Raw genomic sequence first — 10,682 nt, 5'->3', positions numbered from 1 at the left:
TCATTTTTCCACTACTCATTCATTCATATTTTTCTACATGCAAAATATTCTCATATTTTCTCAATCTCTCTAAAACAAGTTTTTAGAATTACAAGCATTTGTTCATCCATTCTAATATCAAAAATAAGATTAATAGTATAGTAATAGTGATTATATTAGAACTAATTTTAAGTGTACTAGTGTATTAATCTAGTTAATTAGTATACTAGTTTAAGGGATAAGTCTTGAGTGCAATCTAAGGAGGATCTCTACTTTGGGATTTTTGGAGGATCATCCAACATATTAAGCTCAAGAACAAATAAGGAAGGTGACCTTATTTGTGCCCTATATTTCGGACCTATATACAATGTAAGGGACATTGTTTCTCCTCATAAATCTCTTATTTTGTTATGCATGCACTAGATCTAAAGAACAAATAGTTAAGAAGTTAATTAGTTCACTATTAGAGGAGTCTAATAATAGGTATATGAACCTAACATTATCTACCAATATATCGATGTGTGGTAGAGGGAAGTCGTCATTGGGACTCGCTTTGTTCAAGTCTCTGAAATCAACACAAACCCGGATTCACCCATCCTTTTTGGGTACGGGGACTATGTTAGCCACCCAGTCTGAATACTCGGAAACTTTGATGAACCCGGCTTTGAATTGCTTATCGACTTCTTCTTTGATCTTAAGAGTCCACTCGGTCCTCATCCGATGAAGCTTCTGCTTTAGAGGTTTGAAACCTGGTTTGATTGGAATGTGATGTTTTGCAATATCCCTGTCGATCCCTGGCGTGTCCTTGTAAGACCAGGCGAAAATGTCCTTGAACTCGTGTAGGATGTCGACGAAATTGGCCCTTTCAGTTGGGTTTAGGATCATCCTTATCTTAAGTTCTTGGGGTTCTAGTTCGGTTCCTACGTTGGTGGGTTCAGTGTTCTCTATAACTGGTGCCCTGATAGGCTTATCATGTACCTATGCAAAGATAATTACCCTAAACAACAAATGAATGTAGCAATAGGGGTCGAACACAAGGAGACGGGAATTACGTTGTGAAATGCTATGGGAAGATTTCTATCAAGATCAATTTCGTTTTGGGTTTGTTTGTTTGTTTGATGACTAACAAAAACTATAATGTAAATTATATAATAAAAAGGAGTCTAAGGGGGTCGGGTCACACATGCAAAGGTAAATATATAATTATGCTAAACTCGGTATTAAAAACATTGTCAATTGCTTGGGCTTAGAGACACCCACATTACGGCATTAATATCAACCATAGACCGGGTCCTAGAGAAACTTTCGTCCATGACTAGGTCGTCCTACTACACATGCTTTGTCTAATTCGATTACATGCCTCTCGACTGTTAGAATGAATGAACAAACTTAATCTATAGATACGACCTTAAACAAAGATTAAACATTATGGTGCAAACATGTGATAGAAACAATTGAACAATATTATTATCAACCTATTTTAACGTGTTATATACTTGATTTTGCATGGCTCCCCTAGCCTTTAGACTAGGAAATTTAGTTACTCATATTAAAGTGTAAATTATAAACTATATTGTAAGAAATGCTAAACATGATTGAAAGTATATGAGACGTAAAAATGAGATGCCCCTTGGATGCACACAAGTCCCCTTTATATAGGACTTGGAAGTGAAATGTAAGAAACCGAGAGAGAGCCAACCCCGATCGGGGTTGCCAGCCCCGATCGGGGGCGTGGTTTCCCAGGTTAATTCCCTTAATTTCTTGATTAATTCCTTAAAGAATCTCTATGATCGTACTTAAATGCTCCTTAATCACCCGGTATTACTTCACATTCCTAGCATCTAAAGCTTCCTAACATCCAATGCTCTCACTCTAATTTGGACTTTCATTTCTTTGGGCTTGACTTTGCTTGTTGACAACATTTGTAATTTCTCACTTCAATGTTCAATCCATAAAATCTTCATGCAAAACCCATGCAACTTCATACACTTAGTCCAATACTTGGTCTTATTTAGCCTTTGCACTCTAGCTTGAACCTTTGATGGATTTTAGCTCCTAAAAGCTTAAACTCCTACAAAACATGTGGAAACAAGCAATTGCAACTAGAATAACAAATATTAGCTCAAAACACTATGATAAGTGCTAAATGACATGTAAAATGGAGCTAATATAGGGGTGAAAATATATAAAATATGCACTTATCAAACTCCCCTAAGCTAAACCCTTGCTTGTCCCTAAGCAAGAAACCATATCCCATCAATTGCAATATCCTAAACAAGCTAAGCATAATAATTTAGAAACACGACACAACATGGGCAAGGGACAAAGCAAAACATGGATGAGATTTACACGACGACGTAGCATGGAAAACTCGAAATGAACCTTTAAGCTCTTGCATGATCTTCTGACTTATGGACTCTCACGGGGCACTCAAACTCTTTTATATGTGAAAGGAAAATTTTATAAACATTTAACTATCCTCGACTTATAATAATGTGCCCGCAATCTAATATGGTAATCAATCAAAACTAGTAAGCAAAAACAATCAAATACAAGCATGATAAAGAACCCAAATAGGTAGGAAGAAGGCAATATGTAATGGGTAAGAAGGGGGAACAAATGAATTATGGATTGAGGAGCTAATGTCAAGCTAGCAACAACCAAATGCAAGGATGCTCAATCCCAATTCTAACCCAATTTGCAATTCAAATCATAAGAAAACTCTCCAAAATATATGAATAATGCATGAGAGTTTCTCACATCAACTTCTTTTTCTCTTTTTTTTTTTCTTTTTCAATTCATACTTCTTCTTTCATTTTCATGTTTTTTTGTCATTCATTCATTTTTTTTCTCATCTTTTTCTTTCTTGATTTTTCATTTCAATTCACCATCATTTTTTCTTTCACCATTTTTATTTTTTTCTTGAGCATTAAGACCAAGCTCACATGACTTCCAAACTTTTGAAACAAACCCCAATTGAGCACCCAAGCAAAAACAAACAAAGCTACTAGCTGAACAAGGTAGGCAAATTATAATGTAGCTAGGAAAAATGTTTGTGAAAGGGGTCAAGAAGGCAAAAATTATCATGTGAATGGCTCCACAATGCTATAACAAATGAATGCATGCTTACAAATAAATGACATGAGAACCATACTTGTGCGTTTTGATGAAACACACATCATAAGGAGACACCTACACTCACCTAAGAGAGACCGGATATGGATGCACCGGTCTAAAGAGGTTCTACCTTACCATTTTGTAGCTTGCCAAAAGTCAAGATCAAGCCTATTCGGTTAATTTTACATCTCCCACCTACTATGTCAAGACATCCCCATGTAGCTATTATCCCATCATAAAAGAATAAATCATTAGCCTAAAGCTACCATTAGGATAAGCAAAGAGGAAAGTAGGCTACAAGCAAGCACAAAGCAAAAATTTCTCTCAAAAATTTTCAAATTTTCTACACTACATGAAAACTACACTATATGCAAATGCAATCTCCCCCCAAGCTAAACATAACATTGTCCTCAATGTGCCATGATACGTGCCTAATGTATAGTCTTTTTAGCCTATTTCAGCACGTATTTCTATGCATATTTATACTATTTTTATGGTATTTTGCCCCGAATTGGCTACATTGGTTCGTTTTGTCCATTTTGTAGAAATGAACGCGAAAGTAGTGGAATCGTACCCTTTTTCGCCCTTTTTGCATGCATTTAGAGGAGACGGGATTTTCCTGAGTGAGATACTGTGTTTGGAAGCGTCGTGGCACGCATTACGAGGCATTTGGTGGCGGACTTGAGCTGAATTGAAGATGAAGCACTCGATCGAGCAGTTTTTCCACTCGATCGAGTGGTTTCTACACCCCAAGTTGGTCGATCGAGTAGTTTACTACTCGATCCTTAAGTTGCAGAAAGACAATTCACTCGATCGAGTAACTATCCGGTCGATCGAGTGGATTTTTGAAGAAGAGTTGGTCGATCGAGTGGTTTTAATCCACTCGATCGAGTGGTTTCGTTGGTTTTGGGCCTTAATCAGCCCGTGTGTTAATTATTTCGCTAAACTTTGTTTGCTTTTCTATTTAAACCTATGTTAACTAGGTTAAGGAAATCTTTTATCTAGCTTTTCATCGATAAAAACTTTCTACTATAAACCTTAGTACGTTGCTTCATTCTACTCTACTGTTACTTTATTTCGGGATTACTTTCACTTGGAATTTGTGTTCTTTACGCCGGAATCGCATTGATTGTAATTCCTTCTCTTCCTTTAATAATAATTGATCTTTTATCGCTTTAATTCTTCGCTTTCGTTATAATTAGTTTCTGCCTTAATTTTCCTTATTGCAATTTATTGTTTATTTATAATGTTTGCTGCGGGGAATTTAATTGCTGTTAGTTTAATTGGCGTTATGAGTAGCTAAACCCCTTTCATGTTGGGATTAGGGGATCTGCGATAGAAATGTGACGATGTAGTGAATGAATTAGACGAATTAATTACGAGGCTCTGTCACTATAGCAATTTAATTGTATTTATTCGACCTAGTTGAGTGCACACTTCTATGTCACCCTTTAATCTGGCTAAAATTAATCCTGGATCGAAAGATTAGACTAAATAGGCCTGCTATAAACAGTAGACTACCCTAATGAGGATGAAAGTTAAGTTAGTGGTATTTTAGGATAGAAAGTGGACCGAAAGGACCTTTCAGCATCCGTCTCACATTAGTTCGTCTGAATCATTTACAGCTGAGTTACTAGATTACCGTAGTGAACCGAATTCCCGACATGTCCCTCTCTTCTTGATAGTTTAAACCGATTTTCCTGCCCTTATTGCTCTTACTTTATTTCTCTTTCCTTTAATCTCGTAGTTTAGAAACCAATTCAACAAAACCCCCCATTTGTTACTTTAGGACTAGAATTAGACAGCTGATAATTACATTACCTCCCTGTGGATTCGATACTCGATTGCCTCTACTACATTTTAGTTGAGACCGTTAGGTTTTATCTTTGATAGGGTTGCGATAGCCGTGTCAAATTTTGGCGCCATTGCCGGGGAGGCAATTGTTTAAATTGTTTGTTGTTTTAATTTTTAGTCTTTCTTTTAGTTTAAGGGGCACATGTTCCTTAAACTATTCTTATATTCTATTTGTAGCTTCTTCTTATGCGCAGGTCACAAGGTGGTGAATTATTGCCTTATAATCCTGAGATTGAGAAATCTTTGCGCGAGTTGAGACGATCAACTAGGGTACTACCGACAGAGGAAGAGCTGAGTACTCTTTCTAGCTATTACGAGAACGCTCTGTTTGAGGAGGATCCACCTTCATCTCCAGTTTCCAATTGATCAGCTGAGACAGTCACTTCTCCGGACTTTCTAGAAATGGCCGAAGAAGCAACCATTGCCAGTCACTCTGAACCGACAGCTGCGAATCTTTATAAGGGATTTGTACTACCAGGGGAGGCAAGAAAATTCGAACCAAAGCCTTCTTATATCAACTTGGTTGAAAGGAACCAGGTCGGGGGAGCTGCAAATGAAGATGCAGCTAAGCACATGGAGACCTTTATCGATTATTGCTGCTCCATACCCCCACCAACTGGCGTGACCCCGGATCAGATAAAAGAAACCATGTTTATTTTCTCACTCCGCGATCTTTGCAAGGGAGTGGTATAGGGATCTGACCAGTGCGCTCATGGGATAACCGATCGGAATTCACTGGCTTTAGCATTTTACAAGAAGTACTTTTCTGCATCGAAGACTATTGCCATTAGAGCTCAGATCACGAGCTTTAAACATGGGCCTGATGAGAACTTTCATGAAGCATGGGTCCGTTTCAAGAAGCTGGTGCGAACCATTCCGCATCATGGTTTCGAGAAGTGGAGTCTTTGTAATCAGTTTTATAATGGGCTGTACGACGATCAGAGAGCTATTTTGGATGCTGCAGCCAATGGCCGATTTGCTGAGAACATGGGAGAGACTAAGGGGTGGAAGATCATTGATGATTTGGCCACCCATAAGGCTGAATATGGGAACTCCAGAGGCAATCAAAGAAGAGCTGCTGAATCTTCTTCTGTAGCTGCACTAAAAGCTCTTACTGCGAGATTTGACAAATATGAGTTGGGAGGAGCTTCCAAAGGAGGGATGTATCAGGTGAATGCTGTGTCAGATGGTCCTTTCGTCTGTAGAAGATGTGGAGGAGAGGGACATGTTTCAGATCATTGTCCCAACTCCTATGAGTCTTGTGCTGCCTTTCAACATTACAGGCAGAACAACACTTATTACGAGCCGAACGTCCATCCCAATTTGAGGTGGAGTAGTCAGAATGTGCTCAATCCCACTGCTCCTCCGAACCAGCAGCAGCCGTATATTCCTCCACACAAGAATCAACAAGGCTTTCAGAAGCCTCCGTCTTTCAATCCTCCTAACCATGGTGCATCACCTTCCGGTGGGGTGAGTGAAATAGGTGAGATAAAGTCTATGTTGCAATTCATTACAAAGCAGCTGCAGCTGAGTGATCAACAAAATCAACAGAAGGACGCGTCTATTAAGGCACTTGAGACTCAAGTTGCCTAACTTGCTGCAAATCAATCCTCGAGAAAGCAGGGTCATTTACCGACTCAAAATGAGAAGAATCCACATGAGACGGTAAATCTGATAGAATTGAGAAGCGTTCTTTCCTATGAGGGACCAGAAATGCAAAAATCAGACCCGAGGGAGGCTAAAACAGACGATGAACAGTGTTCTGTTGAGAAAAAAGGGCTCACGACAAAGCAGTTACTCGATCGACTGAAATCTGGTGTTCGATCGAGTAAACAGGAAGAGCAGACTGCTCGATCGAGTAGTTTATCTACTCGATCGAGTGAAGCAGAAAGTGGAGTTGGTCGATCGAGTGGAAATTGTACTCGATCGACTGACATTGATGAAGGAACTGCTCGATCGAGTGAGCAAATGAGTCGATCGAGTAGTATTGATGACGTGAAGCTTATTCGAGAGCCTGCTAGTGCTCGTTTACGCGAGATATCACCGGAAAGACCTCGTTCGAGAGGTAAGAAGCGTCCAAAGGATACAGAACTTGCACCGGAAGATACATTGGAAGCGAGAAACAAGGGACTCGAGATACCAATCACGGTTCCCTTCCCGAGGCGGATGCAGAATACAAAGGCCAATCAACAATTCGGCAAATTTGTCGAACTTTTGAAGAGCTTGGAAGTCACTGTGCCGTTCACTGAATTGCTGACAAAGGTACCCTCTTATTTAAAGTTTATGAAAGAAATTTTAGCGCGTAAGAGGACTATTAATGATAATGAGACCGTAGCTTTAACTGAGGTGGGGTCAGCCCTATTTCAAAATAAGTTACCCCCTAAGCAATCAGACCCAGGTAGTTTTTCAATTCCGTGTCATATCGGTATGCATTTGATTGATAATGCGCTATGCGATTTAGGCGCTAGCGTGAGTGTCTTACCGTTATCTCTGGCTAAGAGATTCATTTTGACAAAGCTGAGTTGCACCAACATGACTGTCCAGATGGCCGACCGTAGTTTATCACGGCCACTAGGTGTAGTAGAAGACGTACCTGTTCAGATCGGGAAGTTCTTTATTCCCGTTGATTTTGTTGTCTTAGACATCCCCGAAGATGCACACACCCCTATCATTTTAGGGAGACCATTTTTGTCCACTGCCCGTGCAGTTATAGACGTCGGGGGGAAGACTTTGACCTTTCAGGTAGGGGACGAGGAGCTGATTTTTCATCAGTCTAAGTTCCGGAGAGCTCCCATGCAAGCCCAGCCTTGCAATGCTCTCTCTTCTATTAATCCTATTATTGACACTCCAGATGAAAATTTGGAGAATCGTGCTGCTATTGTTAACCCTCCGCCTTAGACTGAGAGCAAAAAGGAGGAAAGTTCGCCTGTTTTCCTTGCTGCAGGTACAGATGAAAGCAATGAAGGAGCTGTCAAAGGACATGGTGCAATTATTATCAATCAAATTGAAGATGATGACGCTAAAGCTGGTGATAAAGGAGCAAGGACGAGGAAAGTTCGTGCTTACGTGGATGTGAACTACTCCCCTCCTACCGTTTCAAGTGATAATTCATGCTCATGGAAGATGAAGAGGACAGTCAATGTTGCCGAGATGACGTCCTCCAGTCAGGAGCCCTCCGAGGGGCTACTGAAATTTGTTGGGAATTAAACGGGGAAATGCCCCGTGTAACACTTTGTAATAGATAATTTTTGAATTTCTTTTGAATTTGTTTTATTACGTTTTAATTAGGACAATCTAGGAATGATTCATGGTCATGTTTAATTATATTGGACCTAAGAGGGTCGATCTTCTTGGATTTTTTGGCGGAAGGTGGCACAGGAAGCTTGCCATCCTCGATCATATCCTGAATAATATGCTTTAGACAAAAACATTCCTCCATATCGTGTCCCCTACCTCAATGGTACTGACAATATGAATTGCCATTCCACATAGGCAATATCTTTTAAGGGTCTGGGGTTGGACATGTTAGGTTTATATACCTCTTATTAGACTCCTCTAATAGTGAACTAATTAACTTGTTAATTATTTGTTCTTTAGATCTAGTGCATGCATAATAAAATAAAAGATTTATGAGAAAAACAATGTTCCTTACATTGTAGGTTGGTTCGAAATATTGGGCACAAGTAAGGTCACCTTCCTTCACTTGTTCTTGAGCTTAATGTGATGGATGATCCTCCTAAGACTCCAATTATAGAAGTCACTCCAATAAGTTGCACCCAAGATTAATCCCAAAAATTCCTACTAATATTAACTAGATATGTAGTAGAAATGCTTCCTTAATATTACTAATATTTCTAGTATTACTACTTCTAGTAATAGTTGGAGAGTATTAGTATTTTAGAGTGTTTGGAGGATTTTGCTTGCGAGGAAAGTATGAGGGAAAACAAGCCAAAAAACCAAGAAGAAAAATGAGCAACAAATGCTCATATTTAAGAGCGAAAAACCGGTGGCCTCTTACATGGGGGAGGGGGGGGGGGGGGGGAATCTTTTCATCTAGTTTTCACTTGTTTGTATAGCATAGGTAGGGTGTATGGAACATATATGTAAGATGTAGTATGATTAAAGCTTATGTGATATGTCACAATCACACTTTAATCAAAATAACAAAAGACAAAATGGAGCATTTTGTGCTCTCCTTTTGGCCGGATTTATGGAGCTCTTTTGCTCTATTTTTGCGTGTTGTGATTTGTCCCACAAATGCTTATAAGTCATATATTTAACTATCTTACATAATTAATTATTAATGTAATCTTTTAACACTTAAATATTACAATTAATAATATAATATACACTCCACTTTTTGAGTAGTATACTACCATTATATCAACATATAATGGGTCCTACAATTTCTAGCTAGTTAAAATTACAACTTCTTGTAACTTTAAATAACTAATTACCTCTACCTCAAAACTTATAAAATACCTCAACTAATTTAGTAATTTAACGCTTAATTACTAAATTAAATCTTATTTAATCACATTAAAATAAGACGCAAAATCGCACTCTCACAATTAAAGAATTAATTAATTCGTATCGCATACAATTAATTAAATATCTATTTGGGCCTCATCCTATAGGTGTGACCTAAAGGGATCAACTGACCACCACCGTTACACGACAGTAATGTCAAACTCTAGTCAGCCAATCATTACCGATTAATGACGATCGGTTTACTATATAAAGAATCATCCCTCACGTATTCTTAGTATGATATTTAATTATGATATTAAATCATGTGATCGCACTATTGTTAAGGACACATTTTCCAACAATCTCCCACTTGTCCGAGACAAGTGTGCGTCACCAATTCTCTTGTCCTATTATAATTTCCACTCAATGCAAGGTGTCTTGCAGGTCGTACTTACACTTGATCATATCTTGAGTGGTTTCCTCGATTTGGAGAGTAACTGTCTGACCGGAATTATCTGCCATAGATACCTTCTGAGCGTGGACACACATTTCCAGTTAACTGCTCCTCGAGTGGCCTTGAGATTTTAAACAACCCTGACAAGGGGTGGACAATTACTATCGCACTATTCCCTTTGTTCAGTCACAGTTCATCATAACCCAAAATATACCCAGTTTGACCTCATTTACAAGATCGTAGAGTATAAATCAAAGCCAATCTGAAATTTGTGCCAACTTGGGCGAATAGTCTTTAGTCAAAGAATTGACTCATAAGAATACTATAGTAGCTCTTGCCACGACCAGGCTTTGTGAATTACCAGAACTCTATAAGCGGTCACTGCCCGACAGAGTGTCCCATACAGTCTGCCTATGTGATCGACTAGTCATCCCATATGACTCTATGGCACTTGAACTTGCCATCAATCTCATCACACTCTAGTCACTTCGAGACGTCACCTCTTATAAGTAAGTAGGGGCGAATACCATGTCAATCCAGTTCACTTTAATGGGGTTCAATTTGTCTCTACAACCCATTTGGATTTAACAAGGTAATGGGTGAGTTTAATGAAACTCAAACGATAAATGCGATTATCACATATGAATAGTCAATACACTATTACTACTTCATATCCTATAATCTTTAGTGTAATATTAACACTAGTTAAAATGCAATAAAAGCTTGGCAAGTGGATATACACGATATCCATGTATTCCAACTTTTTCAATTGCTATTTCCTTCAATTCAATGTTATCTCTAATAACTT

The 10,682-nt window shown here is 38.7% G+C and overlaps 1 non-coding gene across 1 annotated transcript; it reads right to left on the bottom strand.

Moving 5' to 3' along the window:
* Positions 1-5,733: 5,733 nt before the first annotated feature.
* LOC141588986 (small nucleolar RNA R71) lies at positions 5,734-5,840 on the bottom strand. Its single transcript, XR_012519948.1, has one exon. It is a non-coding gene; the product is annotated as a small nucleolar RNA R71 (small nucleolar RNA).
* Positions 5,841-10,682: the final 4,842 nt, after the last annotated feature.

Source organism: Silene latifolia, chromosome 6 (genome assembly GCF_048544455.1).
Source record: "Silene latifolia isolate original U9 population chromosome 6, ASM4854445v1, whole genome shotgun sequence".
NCBI classification, from domain to species: Eukaryota; Viridiplantae; Streptophyta; class Magnoliopsida; order Caryophyllales; family Caryophyllaceae; genus Silene; species Silene latifolia.
The sequence above is the reverse complement of the archived record's forward strand: the minus strand, read 5'-3'. Positions and strand labels throughout refer to the sequence as shown.